The 21,368-nt window shown below is 43.7% G+C and overlaps 1 long non-coding RNA gene across 3 annotated transcripts in view; it reads right to left on the bottom strand.

The window, feature by feature from the left end:
* Positions 1-6,337: 6,337 nt before the first annotated feature.
* LOC147018439 (uncharacterized) overlaps positions 6,338-21,368 on the bottom strand; it is a 77,136-nt gene continuing 62,105 nt past the window's right edge. For all 3 annotated transcript variants that reach the window (XR_015062391.1, XR_015062392.1, XR_015062393.1), the window contains one exon: positions 6,338-8,284. This is a non-coding gene — a long non-coding RNA (uncharacterized LOC147018439). The remainder of the gene's footprint in view (positions 8,285-21,368) is intronic.

Here is a 21,368-nt window from a genome sequence, read left to right as displayed (position 1 = left end):
TGACAAGGACGAATTGATTCGATGTTGGTGAATATCCGGATCTGGATCCGAGAATTTTTTTTAAGTGATTCTTTACCAGTTAAAAATGCATCCAAAAACTATATATATATATATATATATATATATATATATATATATATATATATATATATATATATATATATATATATATATATATCACGATATCTCAAAAAGTTGTGGATGGATTATGACAAAACTAGGTGTCTGAGTTAGGTAGCTGACAAGAACAAGCCGATTCGATTTTAGTTCACATCCGAATCGAGATCTGGCCCATCAGTGGGATACAAAAAAACTGTTCAGCCTGGTGGAGGTATGCGCTCCACTGAGTGCTGTTTTAGTTCTTCATAGTGTTCATAAAATCTCGGTGAGGTTTTATGTGGGGAGTTCATAAATTTCTCAGAACAACATACTCCCACTCGTACAAGAAACCCTTTTTTATTTTTCAATATATGGGTTTATATATAATTAGTAAGACATAAAATATACTAGTGGGGAAACTTAGCTAAATATAGCATAACAATTGTGCATTTTATGAGGAAAGCACCAAATTTGGCACACTCGTAGCCTAACATATTATGAACAGATTTGGATATTGGGCCATCTCAAATTCAGCCGCTGATGGCTGTGGCAGCCATTTTCCACTGCCATCAAAAATTTGAAATGGTCCAATATCCAAATCTGTTCATAATATGATAGGCTACAAGTGTGCCAAATTTGGTGCTTTCCTCACAAAATGCACAATTGTTATGCTATATTTAGCTAAGTTTCCCCACTACTGTGACAAAAAAGTCATTCACATTTTTTTACATTTCATTACATGTTGAACGTTTCTTTTTTTTACAAAACGTCATTTCTTGGATAATAGTGTTTTCTTCCAAGAACTTCTGAATGCCCTTCGTATTATCATATTACTGTATTACGAGTTTTTGATTAATTGTTACAGTATTGGCCAAGTGGTGCAGACACTGAACTACCATCCCAGAGATTGCTGTTCTCTGCAGGGTCTATAAAGGCCGACGGAGGAGCTAAACGACAACGTGCAGCAGGTTCACAAACTATCAAAGGTTGGGGGGGGGGTGGGCATGCACGAGCAGAGTAGCAGTGGACCAGAGAAGAGCAGAATGTGAAAGGATCAGCATGTGTGGAAGATATCATGGATGTGCATGGTTGAGCATATTTTAAAGACCGAAGTGATGAGTATGAGACAACGGTGAGCCGATTCCACAATCACAGTGAGATTGTGGATGAAAATCCAGCTCCAAGTAGTGGTATTATGGATTTGGATTGCAAGCTCTCTAATGCATAGCTCACATACAGGATTACCTTGTTAATTAGTAGTTTCAGGAGAAGTACCATGTTCATTGCAATTGCATTGTCGGGTAGAAACCCAGCTGGCTTATCAATGACCTTCAGGAAGCAGGTAATCTACCAAGACTGATCGATATATAGCACCATTCCATAGTTCAGGCTTGGCTCTCGATATCCTCAGTGTAACCTTGGTTGGGGATGAAATGCTACCTATTAAAAATTATTGTCACTCCAAATCCCCATAACTCAAATAAACAAACATTTTGCTGTTTATCAGGTCGCTGGGGGTAGGAAGGAATGTGAAGGGAGGTTTGGCTTTACAGTTGTCTTTAAGAGAAATTATGAAACAACTTCAATTTACATGATTTATATATTATCCACGAAATACTTTCTCTTTACGCTGTCCCTTTATGTTTCTGTCTCCGTTGAGAATTCCAAAACCTGATTTGTCTCTCATGGTTAACATTCATTTACTGCGTATTCATGATTCTCTGGACTTGCAGGATGACCTAAAAGTACGTACACTCGCTTGCAAGTTGACTTCAGGGTCACTTAAAGATTACATAACGTATTTTTGCCCATATTTGACACCCCACCCCCCTGTAACACTCTGGAACACTTCAACAGACATCCCCTAATATATTACTTAATGCTCAATGAAGACACTCCTCCTCCCCCAATTTCATTACTTTAATCCCAGGATGCTATTTATCCCATTGTTTTTTTTTCAGTGACTACGACCTATATTTTAAAAAGTAAAGGAGGTAAGTACAGTGTACTGTCAATAAAACCAGGCAGCGGTCACAATCCCTGTAGTGAATTCATCAGACTATTCACTTGGAGTGAGGTCATCGTTTCGAAATATGTTCATTTGTTTTCATTTCCTCTGCTACCGACCGAAGGAAGATGAAGGTTATGTTTTCGCCCTGTCTGTCTGTCTGTCTGTCTGTCTGTCTGTGAACAGGACATCTCAAATAGTTGTAGAAGGATTTGAACGAAATTTGAGTGTGTGACAAGGATGAAATTATTCGATTTTGGTGAAGATCCGAATCAGAATCCAAATATGACAACAAAAATTTAATTTTGTATTTGTGATTCTTCACCATTGAGAAATGGGGACAAAAACAGTATAAAGCATGATATTTCAAAAAGTTGCGGATGGATTATGGACCAAACTAGTTGGATGAGTTTGGTTAGATGACAACAACAAGGTGATTAAATTTTAGTTTGGGTCTGAATGCGGATCCATCCTATCAGTGGGATACAAAACGTAAACTGCTCAGCCTGGCGGAAATATGAGCTCCACTGAATACTGTTCTAGTTTAATTTTGTAGTTTTGTAATTTACATTCCACTATTATTTTATAACGTTTATTCTCCAGAACTTGGTGATATAAAAACATGTAAGGAGAAGGGCACTCGGTGGAGCGCGTACCTCCATCGCGTAATGCCAACCTAATCCACGAGCACATATCGGGCCCATTACATTTTTGAAATATCATTCTATGTATCGTTTTTGGCCCCATCAATGGTGAACAATCACTTTAGAAATTAAATAATTATCGAATCCAGATCCCGATTGGGATCTTTACCAAAATTGAATCAATTCGTTGCGGTCACACACCCAAACTGTCCACCAAGTTTCGTTCGAAACCGTCCACAACTTTTTGTGATATTATGCTATATATCATTTTTGGCCCGATCTCTCAATGGTGAAGAATCACTTTAAAAATTATCAGATCAGGATCCGCATCCGGATCTTTACCAAAATCTAATCATTTCATCCTTGTCACAAACCCAACCTGCCCACCAAATTTCGTCCAAAATCCGTCGACAACTTTATGAGATATTTTGTTCACAAACAAACAGACAGACAGACAGGGATGAAAACATAACGTCCATCCACCTTCGGTGGCGGAGGTAATAAAATCGTACATTTTAAAGGATATTAATTTTCAAAATATGGCATCTTCTCAGCGAAGTGATGTCACTAATTGTACAGTCACCAGTGAATTTCAGTGAGATATCTCGACAAAGCCGTGGCTGATAGAGAAAAGCTGAACCACAATCTCATTCAAGCTTATGTGAAAGCTCACCCAGAAAGGTCTGCTACACCAATACTTCCTCCTCAAACTCAACGACTACCACGTTTAAATAAAACTATTTGCTTTTATCATCTATGTATTGAATACGTGCGTCATTAAACAACTGCATCTTTCAACTAGAGGGGGAGCACTCGGTAGAGTGCAAAACCTCCGCCGCCAATTTCTGCTGGGTCACTCAAGTGAACCTGATATCCTATTCTTTCAATTTGACATCAACAGTGCTCACAAAGTTATAGTTTGCAACTTTCACTTTTACTTTTAACTTTTACATACTCAATTCATTCGTCATAACTAGATTCCTTGAGACAAATTGATTTTACGTGGGTATATCCACCTGAAGTTCCAAAATCAGCCACAATTATAATTTTGGCATGTTTTTTGTTGGAAATCACTTATAACATGTAGAAATGCAAAAAAAAATCGAAATTTTGTTGAAAAAAAAGTTGCAAAAATTTTTTTTCTCTAACAATTTTTTTTTGTGGGGGCGGGGGGTTGGAAATCACTTACAACATGTATAAATGAAAAAAAAAAATTCAAATATTTTTTTTTAAATGCCCGCCAGAGTGGCCATATTGAATTTTGGACCAAGTCCAAAATCTAATGGCATGATCCTTGGACCACACCTAATCCCCCACCAAGTTTCGTAATACTGTTCACAAACAAAATACTGTTTGTTCACAAACAAAATACAAAAAAAAACTAAAAAAATAAACAAAAATTACGTATTTTTCCGTAATACTGTTCACAAACAAACAAACAAACAAACAGAAAGGGGTGAAAACAGTAACCTCCGATCTTCGATGGCGGAGGTTAATAAAGGGTGCCTGGAACAAAGACGTCATTGATTGATTAATTAGCGTTACGTAACAGCACTGGAAACACCACCACTGCCCCCAACAACACTCACTGGAAACACCGCCACTCCCCCCTATAGCACTCACTGGAAACACCGCCACTCCCCCCAACAACACTCACGGGAAACACCGCCACCCCCCCCGATAACACTCACTGGAAACACCGCCACTCCCCCAACAACACTCACTGGAAACACCGCCACTCCCCCAATAACACTCACTGGAAACACCACCACTGCCCCCAACAACACTCACTGGAAACACCGCCACTCCCCCTATAACACTCACTGGAAACACCGCCACTCCCCCAACAACACTCACTGGAAACACCGCCACTCCCCCAACAACACTCACTGGAAATACCGCCACTCCCCCCTATAACACTCACTGAAAATACCGCCACTCCCCCCTACAACACTCACTGGAAACACCACCACTCCCCCCAACAACACTCACTGGAAACACTGCCACTCCCCCTATAACACTCACTGGAAATACCGCCACTCCCCTATAACACTCACTGGAACCACCGCCACTCCCCTATAACACTCACTGGAAACACCGCCACCCCCCTATAACACTCACTGGAAACACCGCCACTCCCCTATAACACTCACTGGAAATACCGCCACTCCCCTATAACACTCACTGGAACCACCGCCACTCCCCTATAACACTCACTGGAAACACCGCCACCCCCCTATAACACTCACTGGAAACACCGCCACTCCCCCTATAACACTCACTGGAAACACCGCCACTCCCACCTATAACACTCACTGGAAATACTGCCACTCCCCTATAACACTCACTGGAAACACTGCCACTCCCCCTATAACACTCACTGGAAACACCGCCACTCCCCCTATAACACTCACTGGAAACACCGCCACTCCCCCCTATAAGACTCACTGGAAACACCACCACTCCCCCCTATAACACTCACTGGAAACACCACCACTCCCCTCGATCACACTCACTGGAAACACTATCACTTCTTTCTATAACACTCACTGGAAACACTATCACTTCTTTCTATAACACTCACTGGAAACACTGTCACTTCTTTCTATAGCACTCACTGGAAACACCGATATTCCCCCCTATAACACTCACTGGAAACACCACCACTCCCCTCGATCACACTCACTGGAAACACTATCACTTCTTTCTATAACACTCACTGGAAACACTGTCACTTCTTTCTATAGCACTCACTGGAAACACCGATATTCCCCCCTATAACACTCACTGGAAACACCACCACTCCCCTCGATCACACTCACTGGAAACACTATCACTTCTTTCTATAACACTCACTGGAAACACTATCACTTCTTTCTATAGCACTCACTGGAAACACCGATATTCCCCCCTATAACACTCACTGGAAACACCACCACTCTCCTCGATCACACTCACTGGAAACACTGTCACTTCTTTCTATAACACTCACTGGAAATACCGCCATTCCCCCCTCTAACACTCACTGGAAACACTGTCACTTCTTTCTATAACACTCACTGGAAATACCGCCACTCCCCCCTATAACACTCACTGGAAACACCGACATTCCCCCCTATAACACTCATTGGAAACACCACCACTCCCCTCGATCACACTCACTGGAAACACTATCACTTCTTTCTATAACACTCACTGGAAACACTGTCACTTCTTTCTATAGCACTCACTGGAAACACCGATATTCCCCCCTATAACACTCACTGGAAACACCACCACTCCCCTCGATCACACTCACTGGAAACACTATCACTTCTTTCTATAACACTCACTGGAAACACTCACTTCTTTCTATAACACTCACTGGAAACACCGACATTCCCCCCTATAACACTCATTGGAAACACCACCACTCCCATCGATCACACTTACTGGAAACACTATCACTTCTTTCTATAACACTCACTGGAAACACTCACTTCTTTCTATAACACTCACTGGAAACACCGACATTCCGGTCCAAATATCGGAAACTCGACAAATGCTACCTCTCAAGTGCTGTGAGCAAGATACCAACAGCCTCTTTTAGGAACGCCGAAACCATGGCATATTTGTCTTGCTGAATGTGCTCACATATTTCAAGAAGACTACGAGAGTGAGGGGTGAGATGAAGTGACATCTGACACAGTATCATGGAGTGAACACTATGATTGATGACAGATAACTTATCCAAGATGACTGACTAGTCTGGGTGTGATTCTCGGTGCAACTACAGACTGTCAGATTGGTGCTTCACAGGCAGGGTGGCATCGCCAAGTGTGCTATCTCTCAGATAGTTCATAACCCGGGGACCCAGCTACTGTCATCAGTTAGTGGACACGAATGATCCAACAACAGTGTAATGGCCGCGCATCAGCGAGTACGGTCACACAGCCAGCGAGTACGGGACAAAAAGATCTCCACATCCGCTGAGTTAATTTGGCGGGAATCGGTGTTTCAGAATACACAATCACGGTGAATCAACAAAATTGGCCAAGTGACCGACCTATCGGGGATCCGCTTTTAAATGCACTTCAGCATGAACCTAGTCTGCCCATCTAGCAGGTTGATGTGCCAATTGTGTAAACTCTATGGAACCCACTCCGGCAGACCATACAATGTTTCATCAACAAGAAAGGGTTTATTTACCGGGTGTGCCAAAAAAAAAGCCAAGGCTTTTTCTGTAGAATCCTACTTCGAAACGCAATCCTTCATCCAAACACAATGAAAGTTCAAGAGAAATTTCAACTGCAAAGAGAGAATATTCAAATAGGCAAAGAAATTTCGAGAGCAAGGAACTGTGGACAACTTAAACTCAAAATCAACGGACAGGCCAAACTTATTCTGGATGCCATTCACTGAGAACTCCTGAACAGTCAGTTGGAAAGAGTCCAAAAAAGGTCACTTCGCTACCGCAGTCAACAATTTAAGCTGGCAGTGTCAAGTCTCAGGAGGTTTCTCCATGATGACATGAAACTTTATCCACACAGAATACATGTTACACACAAACTCACTAACCCACACAAAAACAAGCATCTTGAAATGGCTCGATGGTTTGTGGGGAAAATTGAGGAGCCTGGTTTTCTCAAAGATGTTTGGTTCTCGGACGAGGCTCACTTTTTGCTTGATGGCCAACTCAATCAAGGAACAATGTCTACTCCCGATGAAGTTCACCAGAGCCCCTTGCATTCAATCAAGTGCATGGCCCGGTGTGCAATGAGCAAGCATAGCATAATTGGACGGTTCTGGTTCAAAGATGAGGATGGCAATGCTATGACCATCAATTCTGAATGCTATATTAAAGTGCTGAATGAGTTCTGGGCTTCTCTTGGTTGCAGGAGAAGCTTTTGAAGAGAAGAACAATGCTTGCAGCAGGATGGGGAAACCCCTCACACCACAAATGAGTCCCTTCACTGAGTGACAAGCCATTTCAGTGAGAGAGTGATTGTCCAACACGTCAACATCAAGTGGTCTCCACATTCCTCTGATATAAGTCCACTATATTTTTTATCTTTGGAATCTTATATCTCAAAGACTCAAACACTTTTGTGTACAAGTATAACTGTAGAAGCATCTTTGAGCTGACATAAGCAATCACAGAGAAAATTAGCTCCACCCCACTTGCCGAATGTCAGCGCGTAATCAACAACTTCACCTGTCGTGTTCAAATCTGTATTCAGCTTAGTGGTGGACATTTGTAGCATGTGATTGACTGAATGCCAAACAACAACGACCAACACAGTCTGTGCAATTTTATAATGTCCTGCGGGGAATATCTGACTTTCCGTGGTGCATACCATACCCATTGGGTGACGCAACCTGTCAGACAATCATTTATGGGTTGCGCTGATTGGCTGCTGACCCGGAGAAAATCCACACCATGGACAGTCGGATGGCCTTGATCTTGTCAGATGTCCATATATGGTCATGTCTCTGGCATATCTCTTGTGCTCGGGCTGACCCCACAATTGTGCGTATGGGCCGTGCCAATTGGCTGCGAAAAAAAGAAGAAATGCCATATAAGGACAGATACCAATGGGAGAGGTTCCACAATGTAGGGAGGGGTGGGGGAGGTGGGCCATCGATACAGACAATGGGGCGGGGGAGAGGAAGTCATACTAAACATGTGCTCGACACACTTTATCATTTACAGGCATTACATCACACTTATTCTAACATGTAGTATGAAATAACTATTCTAATCTACCCCATATTTTACTCCCAAAACCAGATCTGGAACAACATCTTTCACAAAGAGGAGGCAGGCCATTGGCAGGACTCTGATAAAATTCCAATTTATTGCCTTGACTACCACTGGGAAGGCAAAGGCAAATGACCCAGTATAACGCATGCTATGGATGGCCTTTTGAAGTGCTGAACCATGAGAGAGAAAGGAAGAATAAGTAGAAATATGAGCCAATTTGAGTTAGAAGTCAGCCATTGGTCGTAAACACCACTACTAACCTTTAAATAAGAAGCACTTGAGGGATTAAATCAATTTAAATAAAGGTTTAAAGAAGTTTAAAGGCATGTAAATAAATTAATTCCAGGTTTTACCCAGTGTCTGATCTAACATCACCTGATCTAACATATTACATTAGTTATGCATGCCTGTTGTTTGTGTCCTTTACAACATCCTTAAAACAGTGAGTTTCCTGTTTGGTATGATTCTCAAATTTGTTTGACTGCCAGGCAGGCAGGCAGAGTAAAAAAATTATCTCACTTCTCTCTGCGCATGTGCGATCAGGATGATTTTAAAGCCAAAACATATGTATACGGTAAAACGGCAAACTTGTCTTCCTATTTATGTTCCGATTTGTGTTCAAAATATACCATTTGATTGAAATAAGTTGTTCCTCGATCATCAACTGATAAGACGGACAGACAGCCGGACGGACATGAACCAATTATTGCTCAACCCTGCTCTTCGCTTTACATGTGCGGGGGTAACAAACCTGTCTGATAGGAATAGAGCGATGCTGTCATCCTTCATTTCCAAAATTTCTATTCATTTCCTCCTGACTGTCTCTTTCACCCAATTTTATGATGTGATCTTTTTTATTGGCATTTCCTTTTTTTACCTTTGTGGTTTGTTTTTCTTCAAGTAGCTTAACCTGGGGTTTAAGAATCCTGGAATGGTGTGAACACAATGGCCTGAGTGACTTTTCTCGTGCGTTGTGCATTTCCAAGTTACACTCAGGAGCTCAAGTGAAAACAGGAAGAATGATGAAATAATAACATCTATCATCCATGGAGCTGCGAGAGAATGTTGGCATATCAAGAGAGGAAACTCCAGCAGATTCGTTTGGCTCCACGTTTGACCAAAAGGGCAAGTGCCAGATTTTTTATAAGGAAATACATCCAACCTGTACGTAACAGCCTGGATTTCCCCTTTCTGGCTCCATGAGAACAGCTCTCTGTTATTTAACGAGCAAAAGTAATATTGTCACGATCCTGCGATCTGATGACTCACGTGGAGCATGGACACTTGTGGCAGTGAATGAATTGCAAGATCAAACTGCAACTACAGTCTTCAGTATGTGAGTGAATGTTCTTGTGAAAAATAAATAAATAACAGCACTTTGAGGACCCTTTATCAGTACACTTGCCTTTTAAAACCCAAAAGACTTAGCTTCTGTCATGAAAGCAGTGCTATGAGAATGTATCAATTTGGAATGCTCAGCAAGGAGATTAATAAGCCATTTTTTGGAAATCACCTCTATTTTCTGAAATATTGGGAATGAGAGAATAAGGCAACTTTTGAGGATAAAGCCTCTGCACCCCTCCTCACCCTGACCTTAGTGTTCCTTTTGGCATTGTTCTATTTAACAGAGGGCCTCCAGCTGGATCCGTCTTCTGTGCATATTTTGTTGGCATGATTTTGTGTTACGATGATGTGATTACGAACTGCATGCTGGATAAATAGGCCTTGCATGCAGCTAAAAAGATTGTTATAAATACATAGTCAGTCGAGGTTGATATCTCGTACTCCTATAACTAATTGCAATTTCGAGTTGGAGGCCACTTTGGGAGCCTTATGCCTCTTCTGATTGTTTGGCTTAAGGCAGTTTTAAATCAGAAAGGGACCGAAAGAGGACAGGCTTCTTCAATGTACGTATTGTTGTGGTTCTGAAAACCGCATGCCTCTCAGGCGATGGCACCCGACATACAGTGATCCCCAGGCAGTTATTTCTTTAGTCTTCGGCCAGTCAGACCTTCCCGTCATGTCCAATGGGTTACCGGGACGAAGTGCATTGCGTGGGTCTTATAGCTAGGTCTAATTATATCTCTATCTTCATTCCAACCCTTTCCTTCAATCCATGATACAAAGCGAAGCAGGCACAAATGCACGATAACAGACATGCGCGCAGCCCTGTGATAACCTCCGCCTACACTGCACAGGATACACACGGCGTGCCCTTTCATTCAAATCTGCATCGAATAATTAATTATATCTGTCTTCTTTTCAACCCTGATTTACTTCCAACCCTTTCCTTCAATCCATGATACAAAGCGAAGCAGACGCAAATGCACAATAACAGATAAATGCATGTGCAACCCTGTGATAATCACGACCGCACCGTATGGGATGCGCATGGCGCACATCTTCATTCGGGTCTGTGAGCTGATTTACAACGGCGTCTCACCGTCGACCTTCGCTCGTCACCTCGGCTACCAATATCTCCCGCAAACGGCAGAGGTCATCCCGCGCCTCCTCGCACCTCCACCTCTATGCAGTGGCCACCAAGCAGTGGCGTGCTGCACAGCCCAGACCGCTCGGGCCGCATGGCGTGCGGGCGGAACAAGCGCATTGACCAGCGTCAACCGCAGAGCGCTGGGGGTGCCCGAACGGGCATGCGGGACCGACGCGACCCTCGGCCAGTCGCCGGAACACAGCCCGAGAGTTCAGTGCAGTGTGATTCATGTCGCGGTGTTCAGTGAAAGTCAATTCCGTGGCTCGGCCATGTTGTGCCAGATGTATGAATGGGACCACTTCTGGCCGTAGGAGCCTGGCAGCATGGGGTTGGGGCCAATAGGAGTGCATGATTCGGGTCATCACCCCACCCTACACCACGGGGCTTATAAAAGATGGATCGCGAAGCCATTCGCTCTCTCGATCTCCGCCTTGCTCTGGGTCTCTGCATTCGCCTGCTGCTCCGCCTTCCTCGTCTGCAGGGTCCGCCCACTCTACCCACATTACTCGCCTGCTGGCGTCTGCCCACTTATCCGCCTTCCTTGCATGCTTGCTCCGCCCACTCTCTGGACCAGTGCGGAGCACACATTTCCACAAGCCCCAGCACAGTAATTAGCTTGAGACAACGTGCCCACTCTCAAGGTGGGATCGCTCAGCAGTGTGTCCCCAAAAGTGTACTGGGTAGCATGGTCGGCCAACCATGCAAGGTATTGCGAGGCCGTTAGTCTTCATCTTCTCTTATTCCTTCTGATTATCTCATCTTTATTGTGTGTGTGTGTGTGTGTGTGTGTGTGTGTGTGTGTGTGTGTGTGTGTGTGTGTGTGTGTGTGTGTGTGTGTGTGTGTGTGCGCGCGCGCGCGCGAGAGATGAGAGATGGTCCTGTCCTCGCTTAGGTTAAGAGTGTAGAAGATATAACGTATAAGTCTGCCTTGTATCCGCTTTAGTAAGTTGCTTACCTATTGTCGCACCCCACAAATTCCTTGCTATCCCTTTTGTACATAACAATAAACCCATTTACTGTGCCACATACTTTTCCTTGCCTGATTGTTAATAAATGATTGTATAGAAATGTTCCCAGCTCGTTTTTGTCTTTTCCTTCATTGATCCAGCATGGTCCGTATCCTCGCCTAACCGGGACGTTATCTCCCAGCAATCCGTTTTTCTAGTTAGTACATTCCTCTGGCAGTTACGCTCCGCTACATCTGATCCGGTAAGGTGACCTGGTTTTGACAAGGCATACCAAGGGCATGTCCCCCGGTAATTAGGTCATGTGACTATTTGAGGTAACCGGTGAACCTTAGATGGAGGACCCTAGGTCACGTGGTTGAGTTATTGGCGTTCACGGTCGATTAGCGACCCGCCGCGTCACAGAGTTATCTGTGTGCGATGGACTGTGATTCCGTAGAGTCTGGTGGAAACCCAACGTAGATTTCCCCCCTCGTGGTCATCTCGCCCCGACCCCGGATCCACAACAGTATGATGAACACGGAGTGGATTATATGCTACATCAGGGTATCTGCAACAAATGGAATTTGAAAACCTTTGCAAATGAGTGCAAGAAAATAGGACAACCAGCTTGACCTTAGGCCAAAAAAAAAAAATGTTGCATTGGCGTAACCCGCCCGACCCTAAAAATTCCGCCGACCCTACGTTTTTTTTTTTTGTTTTTTTTGCTATCGATTTCAAGTATCTTGTTGATTGCGATCGCGATCGCAAAAACCCGGAAGTGTTTCGGACAGAACCCGCCGACAAAAAGGGTGGTACTCGAGCCGGGGGAGATTTTGGGAGGGATTTATTAGGATTTATTAAATTTTTGGATTTATTATCCAAAAATTTTGGGATTTATTAGGAAAAAAAAAAAAAAAAAAGATCCCGACCGACCTACCCTATTTTTCAGTGACCCGTTACGCCAATGCAACATTTTTTTTTTTGGCCTTACCTGTGAAGGATGATTGTAATGCTGTAAATAATGAAGGATGAAGTAAGGCCTCAATTCACAGCTTGATGGAGTACTGTTCTCCCCTCTGAACTTGCGCTCTGCCTCACACCTTGCCCTTCTTGATGCCGGCAAGAAAGGGTCTCAAAATAATTGGGATCCCACTTGATGAAGCTGAGTGTCTAGGCCTCATCCTTTCATATTGCAGACAGGTCAGTGGCCTCTCGGTATTCTAACGCCTCCTTTTTGGTATGCCTGGTGTTGGCTTAATGGTTCAGGTAGCGGGCTTTGGATCCTAGGGTCCTGAGTTCAAATCCCACTCAGCTGTTGAATTTATACCAAGTGGGGTTAACTCACCCTCTCTTCTTTCCGAGGTTTGCAAAATGAGTGCCAGCATGCTGGTATACTGTGTCGGAGTGGCGACCCATCCAGGATTGTGCCCAATAGCCAAGGAGACTGCTTAGGCAGCACCAACGCTCTGCACAGAGTATGGTCCCAATCTCCTCCTCCTCCTCCTTCTCTTTGTTCTTGCACACTCTGCCCTCTCTTGGCTGTGTTCCTCCCATGTTTCAGCAGGGCACACGCAGTCTTCCAGTAACCCTCTTCTTGTTAAACTCCCAAAATCCAGGCTCACTGCTCACCTCCCCTCATTTGTTCCTCCTTTCTCTTGCCTGTGGCATCAACTTCCTCAGTCTGTTCAGTCACATTCTTCCCTCCAGGGCTTCAAGACATCTCTTCACCACTACCTCGGGCCATTCCCCATCCACACTCATGATCATCTTATTCTTCTCTGCACCTTAATCCCAACAGTTAGGGGTCGACCACTAAGGTCCACCTTCTCCATTTCTCTCTGTCGTCCGCCTCTTCCTCTCTCAATCCGACGCTTTTCAAATTTCTTTCCACAACCTCCGTCCACCTTACTCTCCATCATCCTCTTAGATATTTTCCCTCTAATTACCTCATTAAATGATTTTGTGATTGGTTTTTCATCCTTTTTCCTCATCATGTGTCCAAACCACCACCACCACCTAGTCTCTCCAATCCTTTCTGTGATACAACTACAGCTCTCTTGCTTATCTTTTCATTCCTCAACCACTCTTTTAGTGATACTTCGAAAATCTGCCAAAACATTGTCATCTCGGTTCTGTCAAGCAACTCCTCCTCCATTTTTCTCAAAGCCCATGTTTCGGCACCGTACATTATAACCAATCGAATCACTGTATTGTAGATTTCAATCTTCCATTTTCTTGGTATCCTTCTATCACAGGCTACTCCATGAACCTCATTCTATTGTGCCCATGCTTCATAACCTCCTCCTTTCTTTAGAGTTGAACCAAGGTATTTGAATTTGTCCACTTGTGTCAGCTCCTTTATATCTACAATCTTGACTCTCTCGACACCAGTCTTTCCACCATTACCTCCATCTTTCTAGCATTAACCTTCAATCCCTGCCTCTCTCTATAAGCTCTCTTGCCATTCCAGCACTCTATTCTGCAGCTCTTCCTTTGAGACTGCTGGGATGATTAAGTTGTCTGCGAACAGGAGCTCCTACAGTTCTCTATATCTGATGTTGTCATTCAGCATGTTCATCACCGTTACAAAAAGGCAGGGATTTAGTGCAGGACCCTTGTGTAGACCAATCTTCACTCTAAAATATTGTGAGTCTCCATTCATTGTCCTGACCATGGCATTGACGTTCGCATACATCTTCTATTGGAATCCCATCATCTGCCTTCCCCAGATCTATGAATACCTAATGCAGTTTCTTATTCCCAAACAGAATCTTTTTTCTGAATCTGTCTCAGGCTGAAAATCTATGTCCACTGTTTACCTTCCTTGCATGAATCCATACTGCATCTTATCTATCTTCACAACTTTGGTTGTCTTGGGTCTACAATCCTCTCAGGTATCTTCATAGCATGCATGCTCCATCAATTTTGTCCCTCTGTAATTTCCACAGTGCAAGATGTCCCTTTCTGCTTGAAAACTGGTATTATTATGCTCTTCCTCCAATAATGTGGTATCTTCTCCCCACACCGCACCTTCCTAATCAACTCTACCGTCCACTTAACTCCCCCAGTTCCGAGCACTTTCACTAACTCAATCGCAACTTCCGATGGTCCACAGGCTTTCCCTCTTTTAATTTTGTCAAGTGCTTTTCCAATATTCTCCTTCATGAGGCCCTCAGTTTTCCATGCCTCCATCAGGATCTCTCTCTCTCTCTCTCTCTCTCTCTCTCTCTCTCTCTCTCTCTCTCTCTCTCTCTCTCTCTCTCTCTCTCTCTCTCTCTCTCTCTCTCTCTCTCTCTCTCTCTCTCTCGTAAACTTACAAAGTACACTTTGCACCTTCTCTTAATTTCCTCTTCTCCATGTAGCATCTGATCAGCACCACCTTTGATTGCACACGCACTCCCCCCTCCCCCCCAAGTCCAGTTTTTCCAGTGTTTTCTTTTCTCACCCTCCAGTGTTTCCAAATCATCATACCATTCTTGTGCTTCTTCCCATCTTGCCTCGCCGATTGTTTTTAACCTCACCATCTGTAGCCTTATATTGCTCTCTTGCTTGGTCTTTTCCTGTAGTTTTCCATTCTTTATATGCAATCATCTTCCTTTTAATCATGTCTTGTACCTCATTCCACCACCATGGCTACTTTTCCTTGGGGTTTCCTCCCTTCGTTCTCCCCGCCATCTTTTCAGCCACCATGACCAGGGTTTAATTCACATTCTTCCAGATTCGGTCTACTCCTCCATCCTTATGTAACTCTCGAGATGCTTTCTCTGGACTTCCTCTTTGAAGAGGACCGAATTTTTTCCTGTCAGATTCCACAGTTTACTATTCCCCCTCCTCATACTCACCATTTGTCTATTTCCAGTGGGCCCGTTGGTCCATCAGACCAAATTTCCATTGGTCTTCATGGCCTTGTAGTTTACCCGCCTGCTGTACTGCTGGAGCACGAGCTTGGCTTTCACCAAGCCCAGATGTGCTTGGGCCAGGGCATGGATAATACATTCATTATTATTATTATTATTGTTGTTGTTAATATTATTTGTATGAATTAATATATGGTTTGCTACAATGTTATCATTATTTTTGTTATTTATTTTGTAATTAGAATGCTATGTTGAGGAACGACGTATTAAGCTGCCCTATGCACCTCCTGACTAGGTCTTCCAACTGCTCTCTGAATGCCTCTTTCACCTGGTCTGAACACCCAGTTTGTGGCCATGTACGCTGAGATCATATTATTCACCAGTCCATTCTCCGCAAACCAACTTCACTCGCATCGAACTATCACGAATTCTCTTCACTTCCACTACTCTCCCTTTCCACTCCTTCAATTTGACTCCAACTCCATTTCTTTTTTCTCTGTTCTCTCCAGTCATACAATTTGTAGCCCTCTCCAAGTTATGTTGTACTCTTCCCAGTCCATTCCGTCTCGTGTACACGCACGAAATCAACTTTTCTTCTCATCATGGTATCCACCAACTCTCTCTACCCCTTGCATGCCATTGTACCAACATTCGATGTTCCATGTCTGATGCTCTCATTTTTCTCCACATGTCTCTTTAGCCACAGCTGCGGATTCTGTGGTACCCCTTACCCACTTCTCATAACAGCCAGGTGTCGCTGAGACATGACACTTCAAGGTGACACCCAATTTCTTCTGAAATGACGGGATCCAAGATTATTGTTGCTGTTGGAGCTTCTTTCTTTTTTTTGTTTTTTGTTTTTTACTGCCAGATGCCCTTCCTGTCACAAACAGGTCCAACTGGAGGGTTGCTTTTTTTTAGGAGACACCATCCCTTTACTGGATAGCCATTGGCTCCCATATTGAGCTCATCCATCCTTTGTCTTGTTGTTTTTGGTCCTGCAATATCACAGTCACCCTCCCCACTGGCAAGCCAGTGAGGGGAGTCGGTTCAGTTGGTTGCTGACAACCCAACCATACGGCAGGTAGCACTGGGTTACATGTTATTAGTGACAGTCTATAGACTGACCTGACACACCATACTTATGATCTCTTCTTCCCCCATTGACCCCGTTCCCAAACACTTCCTTTTTCCAGGTTATTGTGATTTCCCCCCCCCAACCCCCCCTCCACTCGATTACTTTCGTTCCTTAGTTGGTTTTTCAGTTTGTGTGTAACTTCTTCACCCCTTGTGTCTTGTTTGTCCCACCCTTGCTCTCACTCTTACTTTTACTCTGCTGTTGGTGTTTCCCCATTTCAATTTCGTTCCATTCTTTTCTAGTTCTTCCACGAGCCTTGATCATGTATATAGAAAAAGAGGATCCAGCTTTACACATTATGAAGAGCCAGTGATGGTTTTATGAGTTAATGCAATGACATATGTCTGAATATGAAGAGGCTTGATGAATTAATGGGGGATAAACAAATGCAGAGAAAGCATATTAATGGTGCATAAACTCGGGCATTCGACATTACCGGAATCTTGCTCTCCCGTTTGAGCAGGTGCCCCCCGGTTCAAATTTGTCTCTGCTGGGTCCTGTAGAATCTAAAGCTCTCAAAATGATTGGCATATTCTGCAATGAGGCAGAGGTACAAGGCTTGTTGCTCTCACATTGCAAACAGGTTGGTGGCCTGTGTATTTCACGACCTCTCCTCTGGTCTTGCTTCCTCTACTTTCTCAGCACTTGGACCCTCCCCAACCCTTCCACTCTTGACTCTTCCCTTCATGGCTTCAAGGTGGCAGGACACTCCAACTCATGATATCCCCCAACTCTCCCCACAATCCTTTATATCCCCATGCCCTCCCACCCCACCCCCAATTAACACGAACCAACCCATCCCCCTTACTTGCAGGTTTCCTCCTCTCTTCTCTCCTCATGTACTTGTGGCATCCACCTGCAGTCCCACTGTCAGTATGTTAAGTTTTTTCCCTGTGTCTCCGTAGGTCTTCCAAGAACCGAGATTTTTTAATGCAAAAAAAAAAACACATGAAATGTGTGCCAGAGACGAGTGCTCTTTTGTTATACGATGTTATTTCAAGCTTGGTGTGAGCTTTTATTCTACAAAATTACAATGTACAGGAGAGTTGATGAAACGACACATTTCTCAAATTCCGGCTCTTTCCCCACTTCCTGTCTGTACATTACAATCTACCCTCTGTCAGCTCTTTCCTTCATTAGCCTCGACCTTGTTTTACAAAGTAAAGGTGTCCACTGCCTCCTGATGCTTTCATTTTGCCATTCTGATGAGGACATAAAGTCCATAAATGGCCGTCACAAACTACCGTTGATACAAGCCGACTGCACATGACAGACTATCTTTCAGGACCGAATCATAGCATCTCCAGACCCCAAATTTTGGGTATAGGTACCAGAATGTGGGCAACATTTTAAGCTACCAAACTTTGGCCTTGACTTCCATTCTGGGGCCCACAATGACCACTATAAAGTGTATATTTGGATGTGGGGAAAGGTGCTGCTGCCAGCCTGCAGAGAAAAGGTAACCGCCATGAGGTCAATAACTCCATAGCTTTCAAATGTCCAACAGGTCCAGCTCGCCCAGCCGAGCAGCGTCGGGTATCCTCTCTCCCCTCCCCTCCCCCTCCCCACCACAGGCAACGTCAGGTAAGCCCTGCTAGTAGTATCGATACTAATAAATGTCAGTGTGTGTGTGTGTGTGGGTGTGTCATTGTTTCACCTCCATAACTCCAAAACCAGAAAACCAAGTAGCCTGAAACTTTGCATGCATACTTTAAAAACTCCAAGGCAGTGCATGACTGGAAATTGGGTGTTTGGGTTCATTAATACATAACACCCCTTTTGAAAAAAATTAATATCAGGCACATCCTATACCCACATGCTCTTTGAGGTCTAAAGGCATATCCTAGGTAACCGAGCTGATGTCTGAAGCCGCCATGTTTTTTGGCCTGCTCAACCATGCCCTGACTTGGAACAGGCCGCAATGATAAAGTTTTTTTTCTTCACTTTCCTCACTCATATTATATCGAATGCCTGTTTATCATAGCTATGAATCGCTGGGTATATTGCAATGCTTGTAAATGCCCCGAGACGTCAGCATTCGTTGATTTATTTCATTTTCGCACATACGATCACCACGAGAATCGCTTAAATTAGGCAGAATTACAAGATTTAAGCTCCGGAATTGAACTCACAAGCAGTTCCGATTCTGAAAAAAAGTGCTCATTTGTCCAATTAGGACATGTTTGACATTCCTGGCGTCTCTGGGAGGTGTATGTTTAATATGACGGATCAGTGATTGCTAATCGCGTGCCAAGTAAGCCGTTTATTATTCAGCCACTTGGCGAGCAGACTACAATATTCACACTGTCACTGGATACTGTACGTCGTTCAACTTGAAGAAAGTTCAGGGGTCACTCGCATGCGTTCTTAGCCATATGTGGTTCTACGCTGTAACAGGTGGTGGCTGGCTCACTGCAAATGTGAAATTTTATTTTCCACGTTTCCCCTTTTTGTACGATCTTCCATTATATGACCCAGAACTTCGGCATTGATAAATACAAATAAAAACTAGAAGGCCACTCGGAAGAGTGCATACCTCCATGACATAATGCCTGATCCACGAGAACAGATCGAGCCCAATACATTTTTTGAAATATCATGCTATACAGTACTATATCGTTTTTGGCCCTATCTCTCAATGGTGAAGAATCACTTTAAGACTCAAATAATTCTCATATCCAGATCTGGATTCGGATCTTCACCAAAATCGAAACAATTAGTCGTTGCCATTGCACCCAACCTGTCCTCCAAGTTTCATCCGAATACGTCCACAACCTTTTGAGATATCATGCTATATATTAGTTTAGCACGATCTCTTAATGGTGAAGAATCACTTTTGAAATTCTAATAGCTGGATCCGGATCTGGATCTTCACCAAAATCTAATCAGTTCGTCCTTGTTACACACCCAACCTGTCCACAAAATTTCATCTCAATCTGTTCACAACTTTTTGAGATATCCTGCACATAAACGAACAGACAAACAAATAAACAGACAAACAGATAGAAAGGGGTGAAAACACAACCTTCTTCAACTTCGGTGGTGGCGGTAATTAAACGTTTTGCTTTTAAAAGTTTCTTCAACCCTTTCGTGGAATACTTGGTGAAGCCACTTGGCGTGTGTTCAAGTTTCAATGGCAATACGGTGGTTCGTCACCAGAGGAAGGAAGGTCATGATCACAATGAGAAAAAATATTTTCAGTTATGAAATAATGAATCGCTACACCATGACGAGAAAGCCAAGAGGTATGCATGCTCACTCTGTGTAGCCTGGATTTGAATCCTGACCCAGCTATAAGTTGTCATCCTGGTGTTTCACAAGCAGGGTGATTCATCAATGTGTGTGTCATCTCTCGGAGGGATGATAAACTGGACATAACATCTGCCGGAATCTCTCACCCCTCTCCCTCCCAACCCTACCCCCTCTCTCTTACCCTCTCCCTTTCCGACACTGACCCAGTGACACCTCTCTCTCTCTCTCTCTCTCTCTCTCTCTCTCTCTCTCTCTCTCTCTCTCTCTCTCTCTCTCTCTCTCTCTCTCTGACCCCTCCCCACTCCCCCCCTTTCTTCTTCCCTCCCTCTCTCTCCACCCCTCTATCTCTCTCTTCCAACCCTCCCACTGCTCCACCACCCTTCCTCCTCTGTTGAGGGGACTAGCGTGTATGAATCAGATTCGGAGTGAACCGACCGACGGGGTGCAAAGGTCGCTGCATGTACGAGCATGCATGCAGGCAGACCTTTGCCGGGAAGATAGCATGGCTTTTAAATGCTCCCTCCCCATGTCTCAAAGTGTGTGTGGTTTTTTTTATGGCGGTGTGTGTGTGTGTGTGTGTGTGTGTGTGTGTGTGTGTGTGTGTGTGTGTGTGTGTGTGTGTGTCGTCAATTGGTATCTACATATGCGGGTTTCAGAATGTGGAATAGAGTCCTTCCAGGACAGGCTCAAAGTATCTGCCTTCATTTTGGTAAGGGGTCACGATTGATGGACAAAGCTGTGAAGTTTTCGGTGCTCAAAGTTTTGTGCTGACGGCCTTCTTCAGGATCGTCACTGAGCACATGACACCTTCCAATGGTCCCAGGGATGGTTTTTCATTTCTCTGTGAGGTTCTTTGTCATAATTCCAAGAGCTCCAACTATCAGTGGGACATAACAACTTTGGCATTCTTCAACTTCCAGGATGTTTTCACTTCATTCTTGAGGTCTTGGTATTTTGTCATTTTCTTGATTTCTGCATTGTTTAGTCCAAAATAACTAGTATTGATACCTCATTTAGAAATGCCTTCTCTTTTTTGTACCTGAGTAAAATATCTGGTCGTCATGCTTTGTTTTCGATGTTCACACTCCATGGGATCATTCGGTCATACATGAGCGGCACTTTAATGTTTTCAGTGCATGCTTTTGGTTCATGTTCCCACAAATTTTCTGGAGTTGGGATGTCAAAGTTT

The sequence above is a fragment of the Eptatretus burgeri genome, chromosome 10 (assembly GCF_056783735.1).
Source record: "Eptatretus burgeri isolate ZD-2024b chromosome 10, Ebu_testis_v1, whole genome shotgun sequence".
Classification (NCBI taxonomy): domain Eukaryota; kingdom Metazoa; phylum Chordata; class Myxini; order Myxiniformes; family Myxinidae; genus Eptatretus; species Eptatretus burgeri.
This window is presented reverse-complemented; position numbering and strand designations above follow the sequence as displayed.